The 23,940-nt window shown below is 36.3% G+C and overlaps 1 protein-coding gene and 1 pseudogene across 2 annotated transcripts in view; one reads left to right on the plus strand and one right to left on the minus strand.

The window, feature by feature from the left end:
* The window catches only part of PDE4B (phosphodiesterase 4B), a 582,824-nt gene that overhangs the window by 272,250 nt on the left and 286,634 nt on the right, over positions 1-23,940 (minus strand). The window lies entirely within an intron of this gene.
* Positions 7,017-7,138, plus strand: LOC115932088 (uncharacterized; annotated as a pseudogene).

Below are 23,940 nucleotides of genomic sequence, written 5' to 3' on the forward strand. Positions count from 1 at the left end.
GCAAATCAAAACTACAGTGAGATACCATCTCACACCAGTTAGAATGGCAATCATTAAAAAGTCAGGAAACAACAGGTGCTGGAGAGGATGTGGAGAAATAGGAATGCTTTTACACAGTTTGTCGGACTGTAAACTAGCTCAATCATTGTGGAAGACAGTGTGGCGATTCCTCAAGGATCTAGAACTAGAAATACCATTTGACCCAGCCATCCCATTACTGGATATATACCCAAAGGATTATAAATCATGCTGCTATAAAGACACATGCACATGTATGTTTATTGTGGCACTATTCACAATAGCAAAGACTTGGAACCAACCCAAATGTCCAACAATGATAGACTGGATTAAGAAAATGTGGCACAAATACACCACGGAATACTATGCAGCCATAATAAAGGTTGAGTTTATGTCCTTTCTAGGAACATGGATGAAGCTGGAAACCATCATTCTCAGCAAACTATCGCAGGGACAAAAAATCAAACACTGCATGTTCTCACTCATAGGTGGAAATTCAACAATGACAACACTTGGACACTGGAAGGGGAACATCACACACTGGGGCCTGTTGTGGGGTGGGGGGAGGATGGAGGGATAGCATTAGGAGATATGCCCAATGTAAATGATGAGTTAATGGGTGCAACACACCAACATGGCACATGTATACATATGCAACAAACCTGCACATTGTGCACATGTACCCTAGAACTTAAAGTATAATAAAAAATAAAAATAAAAGAATTACTGGGTTCTATTCAAATTAACTACTAAAATACAAAGATAAAAACTCAAAAGCTTACAGTTTAGCATAGCCACAGATAATTAATAGTAAAGGCATTAGGCATCTTTATTCAGCAAATGTTGCTTTGGGGATGTGCAGTTAACCTCTACACATAGAATACTCTCCTCACAACAACAGTGAAGCTGGAAAGTATTTTTCATGGGTTCAAACACAGCTGGCTACCAGTGAAAATTCTGGCAAGCTACGGATAATTCAGGCTAAACTTAAACATATCTATGATTAGATTAATCATAGAGGATTCACTTTTTAAATTCATTTATTGATTAAGTGAATATTTATTAAGCATTTACATGTACTAGTCATTGTTCTAAGACTCATGGATACTGTTTGAACACATCAGCCCAAATCCCTATCCTCACAGAGCTTACTTTGAAATTAAGGTTAGAAGTGAAAGAAAAATTTGAACACAGGCTGGACACAGTGGCTCACACCTGTAATCCCAGCACTTTAGGAGGCCAAGGCGGCTGATCACCTGAGGTCAGGAGCTCGAGACCAGCCTGGCCAACATGAAGAAACCCCATCTCTACTAAAAATATAAAAACTAGTCAGCGTGGTGGTGCGCACCTGTAGTCACAGTTACTTGGGAGGCTGAGGAAGGAGAATTGCTTGAACTCAGGATGGGGAGACTGAAGTGAGCTGAGATCCCACCACAGAACTTCAGCCTAGGCAACAAAGCAAGACTCTGTCTCAAATGTACATATATATGTGTCTGTATATATACATATACACACAAACAGAGTAAGAGAATAAAATATAAACGAGTAATTGTATTTTAGGAAAAATGGCCAGGGAAGACTTCTTTGATGAAGTTATATTAAAGGAAGGGCTTGAATTAAGTAAGAAACATGAGAGATTATCTGAGTATGGTGTCTTGCAGGAAGAGGGAGCATTTCAAGCAGAGAAAGCAATCTGTTCTGACTGAATCAATACAAAATCAAATTCATAAGTGATTGCTCCATGACAAGACCACATCTCAGTCAGTTTATTTTTTGGTGCCCACCTCAACATTTTATATATTGTAGGTGTCAATATGTGCTTGGGACTGAGATAAATGGACTTGTAATCCATTTCTTGCATATGTTCACTAGCTTAGTCTATTAGCAATTACTTTCGTTTTATCAGAGTTTATTGAATATCAACTATGTGTTTAGGATTGTCAAAATAGAAAAACAATTTTATTCACTCATTGTTTTAAAATGTAATTCTTCCATTAAAAATCAAAATGACATAAAGAAAAAGGAATTGGAACAATGAAGTTGAAATAAGAGTCAAAACTACCAAAAACACATTAAGTGGCATCCATTAATGTATTACTTCAATACATGCATGTATATGTTCACTGAAGCACTATTCACAATAGCAAATACATGGAATCAACCCAAATGCCCATCAATGACAGGTTGGATAAAGAAAATGTGGTACATATACACCATGGAATACTATGCAGCCATACAAAAGAATGAGATCATGTCCTTTGTAGGAACATGGATGGAGCTGGAAGCCATTATCCTCAGCAAACTAACACAGGAACAGAAAACCAAGCACCGCATGTTCTCACTTATAAGTTGGAGCTGAACCATGAGAACCCATGGACACGGGGGCAGGGGAACAACATACACTGCGGCCATACCTAGGTGATGAGTTGATAGGTGCAGCAAACCACCATAGCACACGTTTACCTATGTAACAAACCTGCACATGCTGCACATGTATCCCAGAACTTAAAATGAAATGAAATTGTTTAAAAAAATTTTCAAGATTTTCACTAAGCCAGGAACAAAGGATCTGAGAATTACATTTAGTAGTAGGAAGTGATGGAGATGTGTTATGGTAATTCAATTCTCACTGTATCTATATTTGTGTGTGCATGTGTTACCAGAAGGTGTGATGTTTTTGTATGGCCTTAGTGAAAGCTAAAAGCACAATAATGAAATATAGCTGAGCAAAGCCATTTATGGGAGAGTTAAAGAAAAGTACTCCAATTAAGTTGCTTTTTAATGCTCTAATTTGATTTAGAAATGAAACCTTACAAATTTAGCAACAGGTACACTCATTATAGTCTTTAGACTTTCTTTCTTGAATGTTAAAGTGTTAATATTTCTAACTGGGTTTTACTTGGAACCCAGGGAGCAAAAATTTAAAACTAACCTCTTGAAGACCCATGCAGAGTGCTCATATTTTGAACTGTCAATGGAAAGGAAAAACTCAGGCTGCATATGTAACCTTTGCAGGGCTTCAAAGATGATATTTTATTTCAAAGTTAAAATATCTAGCCTTATGCTTCCAGCCATGATGGAATAATGAAATAGAAAATCTATGAAATGATGGATCATGATTCCTGAGAAAAGGTAAAGAAGCAGGGTGAGTTCAATGAACGTCCAGTGCACAGCCTGAAAGCAGTTGCTAGGCTGCAGTGCAGAGATGGGGAACCCAGACAGAGACTGGCATTTGTTCTGAGTTAAGGTAGATATCAGAGTTTATGGAAGGCCAAATGGCTAGAATTGCAAGAACAAGTACCAGAGATGAAGGAGCTGCACTGAGATAGAGCTCTGAGAATCTGCTGAGGCATCCCCTTGAGTCTGGCTGAAGACTGATACGCAATTGTGTGAGAGGAAACTACCCAATGCTGAAGAAAGAACCTGACTCTGAACAACTGTCAGAGCTTACACAGAGTTAGTCTTAATTCATGTTTCTACCAAGCAGTGTGTTTACATGGAGCATCCGCAAGAATCATTATATAGTTATCACCATAGTAGTAACCCTAGACTAATTGGTGCTCTGGGCCAATTCTAATAAAGGTTAAAAGTAAGCTTCAGAAGGATCAAACTGATTCAAAAAGTATCCCAATAGTGCCAGAACAAAATCTATCACCACTTTAAAAAAATACAAAAAAAAACCCAGCAGCAAACAATGTATTATCTAAAAAGTCCAATAATTAATAAAAAGATAGAAAAATGAGGACATTATAAGCAATAGAAAAATAAACAAATTACAAGACTAAAAATAACAGATATAATAGAATTTGTAGACAAGGATCTTTTTAAAAAAGTACTACAAATATGTTTCATTTGTTCAAGAAGATGGAGAGAAAGAGTAATATAAAATAATGGAAGAAAAAAGTATAGGCTATAACCAAGAGCCAATTGGAGATTTAGAGAAGAAAATCTGCAATGAAAAATTACAATGCATTGTATTGCCATGATATTAAACACTGCAGAAAAAAAGTAAATTTGAAGATGTAAAAATAGAAACTATCATATCCAGTGTTTATAAATAACTTCACCCTTTCAACTCAATTAGAAGACAAATAACATTTAAAAATGGGCAACAGATTTGATTGACACATTTCACCAAGGAAGAAATATGAATGGCAGGCAAATAAACACATAAAAATATCTTCAACATCATTAGTCATAAAGTAAACATAAATGAAAACCATCACAATGTGATACCAAAGACATTCACTTGAATGGCTAAAATTTAATAAGACTGACAATACAAAGCTGTTGAAAATGTGGAACAACTTAAACGCCCATACATTACTAGTGGAGATGTAAAGTATTATAACCACTTTGGAAAACAGTTTGGCAGTTTCTTCTAAAGTTGAAAGTATACTTATTATGCCATCCAGTAATCCCCTTCTGATATATTTATCCAGTAGAAATGAAAACCTATGTCCATACAAAACTTGTACTCACATGTTCATGCCAGCGTCACTAAGAATCAAAAACTGCAAACAACCCAAATGTCCATTAGCTGAGAAGTACATAAACAAATTATGGAATATCCATGATAAATACCACTCAACAATAAAGGAACAAACAGCTGATTTGTAAAAACATGGATGACTCTCAGAAGCATTATGCTGACCAGACATGAAAAACTACACACTATTTGATGTTCTAAAAAAGGCAAAACTATAGTGACAGAGGGAATATCAGTGATCACCAAGAGTTCAGGTGCAGGAAGGAGATTGTTTAGAAAGTGGCAAGGAATAAGTTTTTAGAAGTGGTCACAATGTTCTATGAAAACATTGCTCAATAGAAATATAGTGCCAGTCACATACGTAATTTGAATATTTTACTAGCTATATTTAAAAGTAAAAAAGTAAGATTAATTTAAATATACTTACTTGATATATAAAAATATGGTCAATATATAATCAACATAAATTATTAATGAGATATTTAAATTTTATACTAAGCCTTTGAAATGCAGCATATATATATATATATATATGTAATTTTTTTTTTTACTTATACCGCATTTAATTAGGACTAGCCCCATTTCAAGTGATCAGTAGCCACAAGTGGCTAGTGGCAGCCATTTTGGACAAAGTAGTCTATGTCATAACTGTGGTGGTTGTTATGCAACTGTATGCATTTGTCGAAACTCATAGAATTGTACATTTAAAGTTGATACTGTTTACTGCATGTAAATGATCTCTCAACAAAGCAGTTTCAGTGAAAAAACCCAGGAACAGAAAGTTAAAAACTGCATGTTCTCACTCATATGAGGAAGCTAAAAATGTTGATCTTATAGAACTGAAAAATAGAACAGAGGATACTAGAGGCTAGAAAGGGTAAGGAAAAGTGTATATGCACAGATTTTTTAAAGGATACAAAATTACAGCTAGATAGGGGAAATAAGTCAAAGTGTTCTATAGCACTGTAGGATGACTATAGTCAACAATAATATACAGTTTCAAATAGCTAGAAGGAGAATATTGGATGTTCCTAACACAAAGCAATGATAAATTAGGGGGATAATGGATATGCTGATTATCCTGATCTCATCAATACACATTATATGTATTGAAATATCATTATGTAGCCCATAAACATTTACAATAGCATGTATTGATTAAAAGTATAAAATAAAGTATTTAAAAATTTAAGAAGCAGTTAAAATAGTTGATTTGTGGGTTAACATAAAAGACCTTTTCTCCCACACTTGAAGGGGAAGCTCGAGGATACAGAAGAAACACAAAAACAATCAAACAAGAAACAAATCCCTGTGAGAGGATTGTTATGATCTAATTGGGAAAGCACGAGTGATACATATGATATTACACAGCAATCCATGACATCATATATCATAGAGAACTAGCATGGTTCACACTAGGAGTTCAGCAAATTGGCTATGGCTATTAGTATCACAGATTCTGAGTTGGAATAACAACAGACATACAGAGAAATTGGCAGGTTATTTTTCTGCGAATCTTGTCACTACTTAGTACTTTTTTAGTTCAATGCAAGAAATATAATAATCAGGGAACCTGATTTGTATCCCAGGTATTCCACTATTAGCTATGTGACACAGTTCCTTTGACCTTAGTTTCCTCTCCAGAATTACAGTAATTGCGCCATATGTCAATTGCCTCATACATACTCAATGCTATGTTAGACACAATACATCATTTATTTCTCTCTACAATGTAATTTGGCAGGTATGACTACCCAAATTTTATAGATAAGCAAACTGATACTTAAATAAGTTATTTGCTCAAGATTGCAAGCTATAAAAGCAAGTACGTAATTGAATTTAAAAAAAGACTCTTCTAGTTCAAAAAGTCCATGTACACTCTACTGAATAATATTACCTCTCAAAGTGGAGTTTAAGCTAGATGTTCACCAAGATGAATGATGCTTGTAGCAAAGAATAGTAATTAAGAACTCAAATTCTAAGGGCATACAGGACAAGGCTGAAATTCCACCTTTGCTTTCCAAGGGTGTGATCTTGGAAATTTTACTTAACCAGTCAGTCTCAGTTTCTTCCAACTGTCTAGTATGCAATGGTTAAATGCAAAGACTTCAGAGTCAGACTGCACGGGCTCATTGCTTAATAGTTGTATTACCTTGGGAAAATTACTTAACCCCTATATTCCTCAGTTTCCCACATTTAAAAACAGAGGCATAATATTTATGTCTGCAAAGGTCATGAGGACAAAATATGCTAATATGAGTCAAGCATTTAGAATGCCAGCTGGCCCTATAAATGTTAGCTATTATTATGGTGCTTTAGATGAATTCAGAGATCACTTTAAGTTCTAATGTTCCATGATTCTGGAATTAATAAAATACTGTGCAAACAACAGAGAACCATCTCTACTATGAAATTAACCCAGTTTGTGTCTTTGCCTTAAACAATTCTAAAGTGATTCTCAAAGTTTGTAAGCCAAGAGAGTGGCTTTTAGTTTTTAAAGGACTAAATCAGCTTTGCACAGTAGCAATATCATAGCCAATGAGGTTTATCTGAGGCGCAGTCATTGCTAATTGAAAACTTTAAAGGACTAAATCTTAATGCAGAAAAGAAGTTGATTTTAACACAATTGTTCATATTAAATGAGGCCAGATTTGGATTTATATAGTTTCAGCTGCATAGCTCCTTGACTAAATGGTAGATCTTTGAGTCTCTTCTGTTATACAAGGATTGTAAACTCAGTTTATTAGCTTGAAAAATCATTAATCACTAAGTTTTCAGAAAATCTGAAGCGCAGTCATTTCTCCAACCTACCAAGCATGCAGTATGTCTCAGTATTTGAGATTTCTCCTCACTCTGCCTTGAACTGTCTTCCTCCATTTATCACTCCTTAGCTTCTTTCTGGTCTCTAGTCAGATTTCACTGCCTCAGGGAGGCCTTACTTGATCACTTTTTAATGCTCTCATCCATTTCTCTTCATGTCATTTCTTGCTGCCTGACTATGAATTATAATTTATTAGATTATGTGTTTTTGTCTATTTCCCATGATATCAAGGACTTTGTTCAATGGAATATCCACAACACCTAAAACTGTGCCTGGCATATAGGAGAAGTTCAATAAAAAAATTGATTGAATGAATGAAAGAACATCAAGGGCCCAAATGATTTCTGGGTCCCTTCTACTTTTCCATATTTGTCTTAATGATATGAGGGGCATAAGTTGTGTTATGCTTTTTTTCCTCTCATCTCAATGCAGAATTGAATACATCAAATACCAAATGCATCACTTTCAAAACGATTGCTAAGCATGTGATTTTAAAGATAATAAGGTTTCTTGGATAAATAAATACATAAATAAGTGGTTCTATTTAAATAAAATTAAAGAAGGCATTTGCTTCAACTAAGTTAGGCTTAGTATAGCTTATTGGTTAGAAGCCTCAGGAAAGCAAGATTGGGATAAATATCTTCCTCTCTCACTGGCTGTGGTCAGCCATGACATACGGTCCATCTTGATATCAAGACTCTGACCCAAGTTACTGCACAGAAGAGTGGAAATATAATGTATTACACTGAAAAAAAAAGCACAATTTTAGAACTCAAGAAAGTCCTAGATTTTAATCCCAGCCTCACTGGTATCATGTCATCCAGGGTATGCTTTTTACACTTTCTATTTCTCAGTTTCTTAATATAAAAAGGGAGAAAGCAATACCCACCTCATCATGTGGTTTTTAGAATTAAATGAAATAATGTATATACAAATACGTAATAAAATCATCTTAAATAAGTGCTATTTTCTCCACCCCCACCCCATTACCATGCTTTTTGCCTGCTCTGAGCCTTAGGCCTTCAATCTTCCTGCCTGGATAATTGACACTGCTGCTGGACTTCAGCTTCTCCTTGGTTTGACTCCTAGTCCACGAGCATGGTCTGTCCGAATGCCCTATTCAGGCCACAAACCCTGTCCTACTGGGGCTCAACTATTTCAGTAACTTCAGAATTAAACTTTCACCCTCAAATCAAAGTCTTAGGTGATTTTTTAAATACATTTAATACTACAAAGGTTAAATTGTAACTATGAACCACATTTCCGAACTTTTTCTAGATTGTTTCTGCTAAATGCTCAACATGGCCTATAGGAATCCTTTTGAAACCCTCTGAAATCTCCTCTCATTCTAGGTTCATTCCCACTGACAGAAATGAGAACTCCAGGTCTCTCTGCTTCTTTGGGCTCCTCTAAAGTCTTTGCACATGCTTATCCTTTTGTCTCTGCTGTTCCCCACCCACACCCAACTTTCTCCCAGTTATGCTTACCTAGGCCTTCATCTCTCAGCTTAAATGCTACTTCCTTTGAGAAGCTATCCCTGGACACTCTACCCCCAGATCAGAAGAGGTTTCTTTGTTAAACTCATGGCTTAATCTATCTTGTGTTTACAGTATCTTGTCTTTACAGTATTTGTACTTTTGTTTGTATTATCATTTAGCTAATTTATAATTCCTAAACATTTTGATTTTTCAAGCTTCTTGAGGCTGTAATCATATTTAATTTTGTTCTCAGTTGTACTCTGAGCGCTTGGCACAGAACCTGGTACCTAATAGGTCCATAATAAATATTTAATTAATAAATGAATAGTATGCAGAGGAATATATATGGTAAGTCCTCACGGATAGATTCTTGAAAAGTGTGACTTTAAGGGAAACAAGGTACTGTATATACTGTATGCTGTAGGAACTGAACTCTTGCTTGTATCAATTAAACTATGGTAAAATTAGTTCTACTATCCAGTATGTCAGTTCACTTAAAGTCACAGTTTCCAAGAACCTATCAACAACAAGTGAGGACTTACTGTACTCTAACGCAAAAATTTCTGATGTATTAATTATATTTTTCTCCTTTTCTAAGTGTGCACTACTTTAATCTGGGGATCCTCATATTAAATTCTGATTTCCACTGGAAAAACCAAAGGAGTCGTTGAGCCCTGGTCATTCATTAATCCAATATTTTATATTTATCACAAGCCGCCTTGTATGATAGGCACTGAAAATGCAAGGATGAATAGCCGATGTTGCACAAATTTTACTCTTAATTGCGTAAATGTATATTTCTTCTTTGGTTGACATATTATGGATTTTAGATATATCACCAAAGATTACAGTTACCCAGTATAATTTGCCTTTGTGAATATAGAAGGAAAAAACAATTAAGTACATAAAAGTAGCTAATGTTGGTCATGCTGGCACGGAAAATTTACTTCTCAGTATACATTAACAGTTATTTAATGGCCTCCACCAATAACCCTTGATACTGCCATACAAACCTCATAATATACTTAATTAGTAAAAACAGGCAGTATTATTGGTTCCTACTCTTGAGCAACTACAACTCTGCTATTTTAATAAATGACCTCTCATATAATTTTTTTAACTGTCTAATTTTCATCTGCTGGATATGTCTAAGTATGTGGCAGTCAATTAGAAGAGATGGAAAAAGGATCCTGATTTCAGAAATCAAATTAAGATCAGGCATGTAACAAAAACAATGAAAGAAATCAAATAACCATGTGATTTTACTTTGCAATCGCTACATAATTATTTATTAGTGTCATTAACATTCACGAAGATAAATTTCTCCATTTTAAACAGAGACACTCAGTGAGCAGTAACCTGATTTTTTTTGGAATTTCATTCTTTAGGAGGGCTTTCTTCTGTGTTTTTGTGAAGTTGCCCATAAGAGTTATGTCATTACATATAACCAAGGAAACCACAGGAAACTTGGTTGCTAGGAAACCCCTGAATTGTCTTGATGAAGATCACCGCAGTAGGCTTGGCTTGAATAGAACAGATGCTAGGAAAATAAAATTACGAAGTTACGGTCACTTTTTTTTAAACCTAGGATGTCTCGTTAATTGGCAGTTAAATCTTTTCACCTAAAGAAACTAGAAAAACTGTTTGTCATGTCTGAAAGGCCATCACATAGGTGGAACAGGGGCCACAACAGGGTGCTGTCAAGGGCACTGTGACAGTGTGTGAGACTCCACTCCAATGAACACATTTTTTCTTTTCCCAATTAATTTGGCTACCTAGGGAAAGGGGTGTGGTGACAGCTACTGTCATCTCAACTGAAGGATAGATTTTAAAGAAAACGCACTTGTAATTAAACATTTTCAGACCTATGACTTTCAACATTCTCTAGTTTCCTTCATACAGAGTAAAAGAAGCCCTTGCCTCTTTCTCAAAAATGTTAAGATGTTTTTTAATTATGAGTAATGTCAGTGTCTATACACATACATACACATATATATACATACATATATGTATATATACATATACATATACACATATACATATACACATACACATATATGTGTATATGTATATACACATACACATATATGTATATATACATATACACATACACATATATGTATATATACATATACATATACACATACACATTATACATATACTTATATACAGATACATATACACATACACATATATATACATACATATATATACACATACATACATACACACACACACACACACACACACACATATATATATATAATTTTGTCATCTAAGACCTCGGGGAGTTTGTAACTATTTGTTCCTCTGAGTAATTTGACTATGATAACACTTATAAGAACAAAGAAATGTCCCAAAATTGGTCAAGCTGCTGAACCATCCAACATAAGTCCTCTCTTAAGAGTATGAGGTGATAGGCCACCCAAAGTTCCCCTCAAAAATATCATATTTATGTTCCTATGACCTGTCCTGCCCTCGATGGTACATTATTGATGTATTTATAAATCTATCTAAACCTATTTAGAATCTAAGTATATTTCCAGCTGTATCACCCCTGGAAGAAATAGGCTTTATAGCTTTATAGCTCGTCCATCATAAGAAGTGATACTTCCTTTTATACCAAGCCTACCTCTGAAGGTAATCCTTTCTTTCTACTATTCTACAAATACATTTGCCTTATTAATACTCTTGTCTTTCTACAGTTTTGTTATCTGTATATTAGCTAAGGTCACTCTCTCCTGAAATTCCTATCTCTTCCATGATACCAACCAACTTTTGTTTTTCAAAATGAAATTATGAGATGTAATTCCTATCATCCCTTCTTCTTTTTCCTAAGAGTTGAGTTTGTCATCTACATAGATCAAGGGTATAGGAGATATTTTTCCATAAGTAGATTTTGAATTTTAGTTTATATACAAATAGATAAAATCTTGTGTGACCAATGGATAATTTTAAATAAGGTGGATAGCATAAGCAGGCAATCAGATCATGATAGAAAAATAACTCTATAATAGCATAATGACAGAAGTTTTGGTGTAGAATTATCCTGTGAGCAAAGATAATGGCTCAGAAATGATTTGAGTACTTCATAATACACAGAACAATCAGCTGTTTGAGACAAAAAGCCAACATACCACAAAACAAATAGTTTACAAATGTTTAAGAAGTTTACAAATGTTTAAGAAGTTGATGTGATTATATCTTATGCAGTCGTAGCAAGGTGACTGGCTAAGCAACTCTTTTATAGGGTGCCTATGAAAAAAAAACCTCTGTATCCTCAGAAACAAGATGGGGAGTTTGGGGCCATTGCAAGGTGAATTAATTTTACAACTTTATCTAAAGACAGCCATTAATAAATGTGAAAAGATCTATGTTAGCATGACCACTCAGTCCTGTCCTTGGCCATATCTTGCTTTCATTATTTTTATTTTTATTTTTTAACGATTTCTCAGATAAACATGGAGATAACATTTTCAAGAAATCTGAACACAACACAAATCTGAGAGCGATAGCCACCATAAGGTATTACAAAATCAAAACACTAAAATTGAGTAACTATCTAAAATGATGGATGCAGACTTTAATAGCGGCTATGTAGCGGATGACTATTGTTTACAAGGTACTTTGTATACCTTGTTTACAAGGTACTTTGTATACCTTGTCTCTAATTCTCACAGAGTTTTGGCAAATTCAGTATAATTATTTCCAAAAATGAAGAAACTGGAGCTCTAAGAAGTTGTGTAACTTTTTTACAGTTAGTCAATTAGTGACAGAGCCAGGACTTGAGTCCATGTCTAGTTACCTCTTTACCAACCAGACTGGCTAGCTTATGCTTTCATAACAATAGTGTCAATCTCAGTGGCTTAGTGCAGTACATTTTATTTCTCATTCTCACTACGTGCCTAATGTGGGTCATATGGAGAACTCTGCTCAATACAGTCACTTTGGAACCCTTGTTGATAGGGCTTCTATCTCCAAGGCTGCAGATGCAGAAAAAAAGGATGTGACGAATCACAAACTAACTCTTAAAGTTTCTACCTAGAAATGACATGATCTGTCTACTCACATTTCAAGAGCTAAAAGCTAGTCATGTAGCTAAATCTTACTTGGAGATGGGGGAAGAGGAGGGATATAATGGCATTGTTTCCGGGAGAAGAGAAAAAAAGCCCCAGTGACTACCAGGTTCTGAAGCCCAAGTTCTGACCACTTTACTTTGTTGAATATTCAATAGTATTGACATTGAAAAAAGATAAATTAACAGGCTTCTACTTCACTTAGTCTAAAAAGGTGCAAAAATACAAATATAGCATAGGGTAGATCTGACACAGTAGCAAAGAATGTAAAAATATTTAAGAATTATTAGAGTAGAATCTATAAATGAGACATCTATGTAATGCAGCCGTACGAATAGGTTATATTAATAGCATTGTGAATTCATGATTCAGGCAGACCAATAACTAGTCCCCATGCTCCCAAATCCATGTCTCCTGTCTAGACTTTCCTCCTGAGCCCCAGGCTTCTTTATCTGACTAAATACTAAACATCTCCAGTTGGATACTCAGAGGTTCTTGGATCTCATCATCCTAAAACTGACTTACTAACTTCCTGTCCTTAAAAAATAAATAAATAGCCCTCTTCTCACAGATGCCTTGTCTGAGTTGACATAGCACCAGCCAATTCCCTAAGTTAGAATCTTCAGATTCACTGTGTCCTCCCCACCCCTCTCCTCTGCTTCAAACAGGCAATCACCAAGTTCATTTAACCTTTACTTAGCAATGTTCTTCCAACCCAACAACCTCAGCTCAAGCTGTGGTTCCTCAGCTAGTCTCAGAATTATTGCCATAAACTTTTTTTTTATTATTTATTTTTATTATTATTATACTTTAAGTTTTAGGGTACATGTGCACAATGTGCAGGTTAGTTACACATGTATACATGTGCCATGCTGGTGCGCTGCACCCACTAACTCGTCATCTAGCATTAGGTATATCTCCCAATGCTATCCCTCCCCCCTCCCCCCACCCCACAACAGGCCCCAGAGTGTGATGTTCCCCTTCCTGTGTCCATGTGTTCTCATTGTTTAATTCCCACCTATAAGTGAGAATATGCCGTGTTTGGTTTTTTGTTCTTGTGATAGTTTACTGAGAATGATGATTTCCAATTTCATCCATGTCCCTACAAAGGACATGAACTCATCATTTTTTATGGCTGCATAGTATTCCATGGTGTATATGTGCCACATTTTCTTAATCCAGTCTATCATTGTTGGACACCATAAAAACCCTAGAAGAAAACCTAGGCATTACCATTCAGGACATAGGCATGGTCAAGGACTTCATGTCTAAAACACCAAAAGCAATGGCAACAAAAGCCAAAGTTGACAAATGGGATCTAATTAAATTAAAGAGCTTCTGCACAGCAAAAGAAACTACCATCAGAGTGAACAGGCAACCTACAAAATGGGAGAAAATTTTCACAACCTACTCATCTGACAAAGGGCTAATATCCAGAATCTACAATGAACTCAAACAAATTTAGAAGAAAAAAACAAACAACCCCATCAAAAAGTGGGCGAGGGATATTGCCGTAAACTCTTAACTGACTTCCCTGCCACTAGTCTGGACTGTTCCAGATCATTTTGCATACTTCTGCCAGAGTAATCTTTCTAACATGCTTTTAAAAATACTGGCCTACTTGCCATTGACTGCACTTTCAATACCCATAGGAGAAAGACCAAGCCCAACTGCATAGAACATAAGGAACTTCACAATTTTGATCCTACCTTTCTGGCTTTATCTTTTGACTGTAAACCCTCATTGCAATATGTGAATATAAAGAACAGGTACAGACTTATCCACTAGTCTCTGAACATGTCAAGCACTCTGTTCTTCCATAACTCCATGCCCTTGTACATGCAGGTCTCTCTCCCAGGCATAAGCACCTTTCTCTTCAAAGTCTGGTGAATTTCCACTCAGTCCTTTAAGACCTAACTGAAATATCACTCTTCTCAATTAAACTTCTCTCTTTAAACACCTCTATTACTATCTTTGTCACACTATATTGGTGTTATTTCTTTACAAGTCTACCTCCTCTACTCAACTACACACTGTGGTAGGAATTAATTGTACTAGAACTTAATATGGGCCCTAAAGTTTTGAAAGAATTAGGATAAAGATGAGCTGGAGAATGAAATGCTAATTGTAAGGAACTAATGGTGGAGTTTGCAAAAATCAACATTGGGTTAAGGTTCGCAGAAACAAAGAGTCAAATGTGAAAATTCCACTGGCATAATAGAAAATTAATGTATACAAAGTAAAATGTGGTTATTAACAGAAGTTATAAGTAAAATGTTATTTACCTAATCATAATAGGAACACTCATTCAAATTCCCTAATGATTATGACATAAAATAAGAGAGTGTGGGCTATCAGAAATGTAAAGAATAGTTGTGAAAGCAAATCATAGTAAATTCCCAGCCCTGGCCGGGTGGCTCCAAAACTCAGCTGACACTTTACTCTACTCCACCTATCATCTCCTTTATGAAAATCTCAGGTAGAAAAGATACAAAATATTAACACCACACCTGACTGCGTGCTCTTTGCGGAATTTTAAATTAGCACAAAGGAAAGTGCTTCCTTTGAGAGCTATTCTGGCATCTTACACTCACATATTGCAATTGGTATATGAGGCCAAAGCAACATGCTTTTAATAAAACATGCTATAAACATGGGATGGGGTGTTTTTCATTACCCTGGTGATAATTCCACTTTTTCCCATCGGAGTGGAGAGACATTGAACCCCACTGAGCTGATAAAATAGGCTCCATGAATCCCTATAGCAAGAACAGAATTAGCAGTGGGATTGCATAAGTTTCCTATCACAAAAGCCTGGGTAGCATTTTATTATTGAAGTTATCTGATTGCTTTGGTTCAAACTTTTTCCCCAATTCTTTTCTTTCTCCATTTTAAATCACAACAAACAAATGAAACAATAACACAACAAGCAGCAGCGTGGGATGAGCTCCTCATCATCAAAGACAGGTGCGCAAACTTGCAGTCAAAACATCTATTTTTTGACAAGGCAAAGCTTGTCATGATTCCCCATAACCTGTCAAGACCAAGGGAAATATGTACTGCATGCCCTGGATCTTCATGCTGGTGCAGTTATAATGTATTCAGAACCAGGGAAACATTCTAGTCAGAGTACCCAGCCACTCTGCTTCTTACAGCAACCTATCATTTTGTTTTCATCGGCTGTCAAGTTATTATTTCCCTAGCTGCATGTAGGGCCCTCTAGATCTCCCTTCTCCCAAAATAAAACTTCTCAGGTGCTCTGAGAGCTGCTTTCCACGAAGGTAAATGCAGGGTGTGCTGCTAGCTCATATTAAAACTTCCCCATTCATTAAATGTGCACCTTCTCTCATTATTAAGAGGACATTTAAATTTTCCTGTCTGCACTTCTGTCATAAAAATTCCATTTTTAACTCAATGACTTGTTCCAAGCCATTTCATCATTCAATGCTTTATGAAAAATTTGATGGTGTCTATTCCTCTAAGTCCCACTAAAATTGCTCTGTGTCCAATGTTAGCTTCAAGTCAGCCTAAGAACAGATACTTACATCTCAAACCTGTAGGTTCATCCACTTACTCCCTAATTCAATGGTTCTCAAATTTTAGTCTACATCAGAAGCACTTGGGGAGGTTGTTAAACCCACAGCTGCCTGCAAAGACATTGACTCAGGAGGTCCTGGGTAGGGCACAGGGATGTGCATGCTGACAAGCATCCCCAGGCGATTCCGTTCTACACACTGGGGACCACTGCTGAGCCAATGAGAACAAAGCCTGGCATAGGTATATTTCCAGCCCCATCCTTACTAATCCTGATACTTGGTGCATCCTAACTTAGTGAACCAGCACATCCCTAAGTCCATCAAGCTAATCCCACATCCCCCACCATCCCTGCCCCAACTCTATGCATGTGACTGGCTGTTCATTTTGGTTTCTTGATCAGTACCTCTGTTTCCAACCAAAACAAGAACTGTGCCTGTAACTTCAGCCCGATGCTTGGGACTCTGCCTTGTTCCCAGCAGAGAGAATCCCTTCCACTGTAGTGCTAGCCACAGTCTAAATTTCTACCAAAACCTAGACAGATCACCAAGTAGAATGAAGATACTACCACATACCTGAAAAAAAAGACTAAAAGCAGGCCAGACCTACCATATCTGATCCTCACTTCCACACCTGAGCCTCCAGACCCCTAGAGCATTGATTTGGAACAGCACCTACTTTGAGGGTTGATCCCTCAGCCCTTCTACTGGATGAGTTTCTTGGGGTCTAAACCAGAGTTTGCTCTGGTCCCCATCTGAGGAATTGTTCTTAATGTATTTCACTTTGTTGCTATGATGTCATTGGCCAGACTGAGGGTCATTATAAGAAAGATTCCTAAGAAGCTCTTCATTGTTAATACTGTAATAATGTTTGCAAGGGTGTTCACTACTTTACTCAATTTCCTCTTAATGAGAATGCATGGGGAGAAATTTCTGTCTGGTCTTGATACCAAATATAGATTTACTGCTTATGAGCAATAGATTTGCGTTTTATCTTCTGAACAATACATTTTGTAAGAGAGAAGGCTCCTGTTTTTTCACCTTTGACTAACAGGAAACAGGACCTACCTCCAGCATTATATTGTATGTTTTAAGTCACATTCCCAGCAACTTTGTCCCCACTTTTATTTTTCTATTTTCTTTCACCCCAACATGTACTCTCTTGTTATATTTTCTCTCTCTCTTGTAAGAGGTATAATTTTTTAAATTGAATTAAGGCTTACCCTTTCAGTACTGACCACATGGACCCAAGAAAATAAGATAACTCAACGGCTGAGGATGACAAATAATCCTATCAACAAGCATGTATTATGTATAGACTTCAGGCTCAGAAAAACTGCCACTCATCTGAGAGATTATGACATAACATGGAGTGCTCATGCTTAATATACCTACAATGTAGCTGAGGAAAGAAGACTGGCACATACAGAATAATACCATATGATACAAGTGTAAAGGTTAGGAACAAGGTGGTTAGCATTTCAGGAGTTTAACAATGAAGGAAATTAGTGAAGGGAGAGTTACAGATTTTCCAAAGAGTTAGTGATTTTCCAAAACAGAACTTAAACCAGCACTTAGGTTATGGAGATAATTTAAGGTTTTTGTATTGATAGAATGAGGAGAAAAACATTCTGGGTCAAATGAGCGGCATGGAATGGAGGAGGTACAGTGAAAAGAAGGAGGTATTTGAGATGAAACAGACATAGATTTGGATCCTGGATTCCTGAACCTCTCAGAATACTTTTCCTCATTTGTAAATCAGGATAATAAGGTCTATGAAGAATCTTGGTTTTATAAAAATTAAAGACAAACTGTGGAAAACAGTGAGTACAATACCTAGCACCCCTTAAGCACTCAAAGGTTAGTCATTTCTATGACAATAGTGATAAGTCTGGAGGTAGGATTGAGTGTCCCTGGCATGCAGTTTTCATGCTCACTAGAATGCCTGCTATACTGTGAGGAGAAGTGGAAAGAATGATTATATAGTTAGGCTGGGGACTGATGGTGGGTGGTCTTATAAGTTAGCAGATAGCTTCAGACTTGACAGAGGAGGCACAAGCGAGCTATTTAAAGTTACTGAACAGGGCAGTGACATGATGAAAGCAGTGTTTAAAGAAGATTAATGTGTCCACGCAGGCAGAGAATGAAGGAGAAAATACTATAGGCATGGACACTAACTAGAAGGCTGTTGTGGTAATAGGCACAAAGCAACAACAAACTGCAGGATGAGGGAGGCGGCAGAAGACTGCAAAGGGAAGACTTTGAAATACTTTGAAGAAAATATTTCTTTCTTTGGAGAGGATTTTGTGATTGGCTATGGAGGAGGGATTAATGAGTCAAAGGTCAAGCCTAATCATAGTAATTGTCCTACCCATTGCCTCCTGCTTGTCTTTATCTCCCACTAGATTCTGAGCTCATATAGAAAAAACACCATTTCTGCCTTGTTCACAGATGCCTAGCATAGTATTTCAAACCTAGATGATACTCATAATGTTTTTAAGCAAATTTCATCAATGAATAATGAATTAAATTTTGTTCTTGGAAAACAAATCAAATGGATAAATATATATTATTAATGACTACCACAAATATTTATTTATTGAGTCTTTCTACTGAGTGCTTTATAAGCACTGTATATATATATATATATTATTTCAATCCTATCAAAATTCCTATACAGTAGATACTATTACTATCTCCATTTAAAATTGACAAAATGAGGCACAACACATTGAGCCAATTTAGCCAATTTACCCAAGGATACTTAACTAGAAAATGACAGAGCCAAGATTCAAACCCATGTCTTCTGTTGCCAGAGCCTATACACTTACTCAAGGAAATGGGAATGGGCCTTGGAAAAAGAGAAAGTCCTGTCAAAAGAGAAACAGAAGTAATGGAAACCAGATAACTTTTTTATACCTTGTACTTCATAAGAATTTAATCTTTATATCGATTCCACAGGTAGGTATTCACTTAGGTTTAAAATGCTCTCCTACTGTGGATAAGCAAGGAGCCCAGAGAGAACAAAGGAGGCTCCTTGTTCTCAGCCAATAGAGGACAGTAGATGTGAAAAGCAAAATAAGCATAAAAGTCAATAGTAAAAGAAGACTCCAAAGTAGCACCTGATGAAGTATGCAATGAGAACCAGGTTAATCAATGCTGGGATTTGGGGAATGGGAGTGAATGCTATCATATTCCTTTGTTTTAATGCTCCTCTGATTTTATTTTCTTACTTCTTTCTGCATATGCCCTTCCAACACTCCTTTTGTATTATAAGACTGTATAAAATATATTAGTCCATCTAAAGAGTATTTCACTAAAAGCTTCCTTTCCAGGAATCTGATGACATGTTAGACTAGATGACTTGTGAAATGAGTACATGCTATTTTAATGGGCAAAGTGGTGTTTTTGCAAATCCAGAGTATTCATAGCTACACACACACACACACACACACACACACACAGAGAGAGAGAGAGAGAGAGAGAGTTTTACTTTTCATTCCCGTGTAGAATGTTTTATAGTAAAGAAAAGATGTGCTTTTATATATCCACCTGTCGTGCAGAGCAAACTGTTACAACACTGACCAAATCTCTCCAGTACTACCACTATAGCCTGGACACTTTCTACTAGTTCACATTGCTACCACTGTTCCTGATAAAACATGAAATTTCCTTTAGAATCATCAACAATATAGAATTGAATTGCTAATTCCATACATAGAATTTTCTTTATTTATTATATACACTTTATTCTACTTGAGAAATTAGTACAGATAGATGTTATTAGAATATATATTTCAATGAGATTTTTTAAACATTACTTCAAAGAGATTTACTTTCACAAATTTCTTTTATAAGGTGAATTTTGTTGAAATTCTATGTGGAAAGTGTAGACCTCAGAACGTTTGGGACATGGAATATCATCTATGTAAGATTCTCAGACAAAGGCTGGTGGGACTTAACATTCAAGTGAAGAGGACCTAGCACTGAAGTTTTTGAATGAAATGGAGAACATTGATAACAGAAGAGATATATGCAGTAGGTGAATTAATCTCAATTGATGCCAATGTTAGATGCCTTATCTCTTACGACTAAACAGCAATTTTTATGGGGGAAAAGGAAGAAATAGAGACTAAAATTGAATTTCCTCACATTGAGCAAAAGACCATGGAGAAAGCTCTGTAAAAGATGCAAGAGCCGTGAGTAAGTTAGACCACAAAAAATGGAAGAATGTTTTAGAAGTTCTGGACTAAGGACCAAATGGAAGATGGGAGATCTCTTTCTCATTTATACAACATGTTCTCACTCTACAAGTGGGAGCTAAATATTGGATACACATGGACATAGAGATGGGAACAGCAGACACTGGAGCCTACTAGTTGTGGAGAGAGGGTTAGGAGCAAGGGCTGAAAAACTACCTATTGGGTACTGTGCTCAAAACCAGGATGATGGTTCAGTCACACCCCAAACCTCAGCGTTATACAATATACCTCTGTGACAATCCTGCACATGGACCCACGATTCTAAAATAAAAGTTAATAAAGAAGAAAAGAAAAATACATTTAATATTTCAAAATAAAAATCTCCAACACTCTAATAAGCGATAAGAAGGCCAGAGTGTACCTGTAACACATGGTGACACCTTGATGTTGCCTCTAAGATGGGGCTCCTCAGCACCTGGGGACACACTGGCAAAGACATGCTTTTCCCACTTTGCTTTCTATAGACTTCCTATCATTTTTATTATAAACTCAGGCTATTTCTGCAATAACATCCAAACAGTAAAAGCTTTGCTAATGTTTTCAATAATTATGTTTTGAATTTTACTCATGTAATGAAGTCTCTTCCCTTTTTTCCTCAATACTACAATTCAAGTTATAAAGCAGTATCTTTTCGCTTGGTAAAAAGATAACAATATTCTTAGACTGACTGGTTTTGTCAACGCATCTTATTTGCTCAGTTTTCAACAACTTACATTACAGGCATGTTCTCTTGGTAGTGTCATGGTGATTTGTGGAATTTGGTTGGTAACACTTTGACACAATTTTTTCTGTATGAACTGGAATAACTTTCTCACTTGGGAACGGAAAATGCCATGGCACAAAACCACAGAAATGTCAGTCTGGTCAATAGCTTCCATTATTCTCAGAGATGTGCCAATGAAACGAAATCCTAAAGAATAATTTTTAAAATATTGGTATTCTCAGCCTCTCTTACAGAGTTAGAGACCTAGGGTTTTTCAGGATATGTAGAAATATCTGAGGACAGAACAGGCTTTTGTTGGGATGAAATAATTGCTCAAATTTGAAATTAATAAACGTTAAAAACAGCAGGCCATTTAAACTGTCCAACAAGTATTAAAATTATTTTCACTAAAGCTTGTTAGTATATATTTATATGTATATTTTTATTTCTTTGAGGAAGATCTTCTACCTCATAATTGGAAAAACTACTTCACAATTTAACAAATTGTATTTTAATAGAGTTCTCACATACTTCATTTTAATACTTTCATTCTCAGTTCTGTCCCATTGCTCTTAATAGCACTTTGTTGCATTATACAAAATATTTTTTCCTCCTTGACATTTAGTATCTTCAAATAATATCAAAGAGCCATTAGCTCTCCCTTTAGTCCCCACTCCATCAAGCTGTGCTAATTAGCTCCTTTAATCTTTTCTCTAAATAACTCTCTCTATTCTCTAATCAGTTTGTGGTGAATTGTCTGAAGTTTCTTTAATTTGCTGGAATTTGGTGAGTGGCATTACATGGCATTACAGAGGTACTACAAAAATGATGTGCTACTACTCTGCAGAATATCTGCTGGGAACTTAAAGCACCGGCAGGTTCATGTGGCATATTTCACATGTAACCTGTAGGCTGCCAGATATACAAAATGACAGAGATAAAGGGTCCAAATCCTCAAGCTCCCTCAAGTCACCAAATAGGGCACCAGTGTAACTGTGACCCAATCAGCAGGAGTTTTAACTATAAATAGTTATATTTTAACTAGAAATACCTGTCCACTCCCCAGGGTCCACTGAAAATAAAAAAGCATTAAATGAAATTGAGAGAGACCAAGGGACAGAGAGAGAGAGAGAGAGAGAAAAAAAAAAGAAGCAGGGAGAGACAGAAACCGAGACAGTGAGAGAGTGTGTTCAGAGCATACATTTTCATTTTTAATTCTGTTTTAAGAGAATCAATATACACTATAAGAGAAAGATGTGCAGGCTGTCTGGTGGCAAAATCCGTCTCATTTTTTATCATCAGGGTTTATTCATTATATCTACACGTATTTCCTGAATAAATAAGGGAATTGATGAGTGGATTGTGGGGGTTAGATTGGGTCTCTTTCTCTCCTTTATGCTCATCCATCCAAAACTCTAAGTGGCCCACACTTGAAGAGAACAGGAGTGTTCTTTGATGAAGGCGATAAAGTGGTTCTTCCCACCTGCTAGAACCTCTCACGTATTATGCGCTTTTCATATGAGGTTTTGTGCTAGGCTGTGATGCAGAAAAAAATGAAAAGACAAGATCTAAGATCTATGAACAGATTTAAAGTACAATTTATGATAGTGTTAATGAGGAAGCTGTCACGATTTTTAAAAGATGAATTGCCCAGTAAACACTAGAACAGGTTGGAGAAGGGAGAAATAACCAATTTTGTCTCGATTCTAGAGATTAAGCACATGCTACATAGGTGGAGAAAAGGGGAAAGTGCATATAAGGAGATGGGCTGCACAACATGGTGATTAAAGAAAGAGGCTTTAGGCCAGGCTTGGTGGGTCACACCTGTAATCTCAGCACTTTGGGAGGCCGAGGTGGGCAGATTGCCTGAGGTCAGGAGTTCGAGACCAGTCTGGCCAACATGGTGAAACCACGTATCTACTAAAAATACAAAAAATAATAATAATAATTAGCCAGGCGTGGTGGCATGTGCCTGTAGTCCCAGCTACTCGGAAGGCTGAGGCAGGGAAATTGCTTGAACCATGGAGGTGGAGGTTGCAGTGAGCTGAGATTACGCCACTGCACTCCAGCCTGGGTAGCAGAGCAAGACTCCATCTTGAAAAAAAAAAAAAAAAGAAAGAAAGAGGCTTTAAGCGAGGTAGAAAGCAGTCTCAATTTCAATTCTGTAGTTTACTAGCCATGCAACCTTAAAAAAATGGACTCAATATCTCTACTACTCAATTTTCTCTTTCGTAAAATGGATATAATACAAAGAACCAACTGTTCTCAGTGCTTACTATGTGCCAAGCAAAATATAAATGCTTTACATGAATTAACTCATTTAATTCTCACAAAATCCACGAACTGGCTACCATTGTGAGAAATAATTCTTACAAATTGCTTAGAACAGTACAGAGGATGTGATAATCATTTGAAGAGGTTGGGTATGATTATTATTACATCATTGTCACCATCTGAAGACATAAAAAATAAAGTACATAGAGTTATGTTATTTGACCAAGATCACACAAACAAAAATTGGTAAAGGCAAGATTTGAATCAGGAAGTCTATTTATTTCTA

Source organism: Gorilla gorilla, chromosome 1 (assembly GCF_029281585.2).
Source record: "Gorilla gorilla gorilla isolate KB3781 chromosome 1, NHGRI_mGorGor1-v2.1_pri, whole genome shotgun sequence".
Lineage (NCBI taxonomy): Eukaryota > Metazoa > Chordata > Mammalia > Primates > Hominidae > Gorilla > Gorilla gorilla.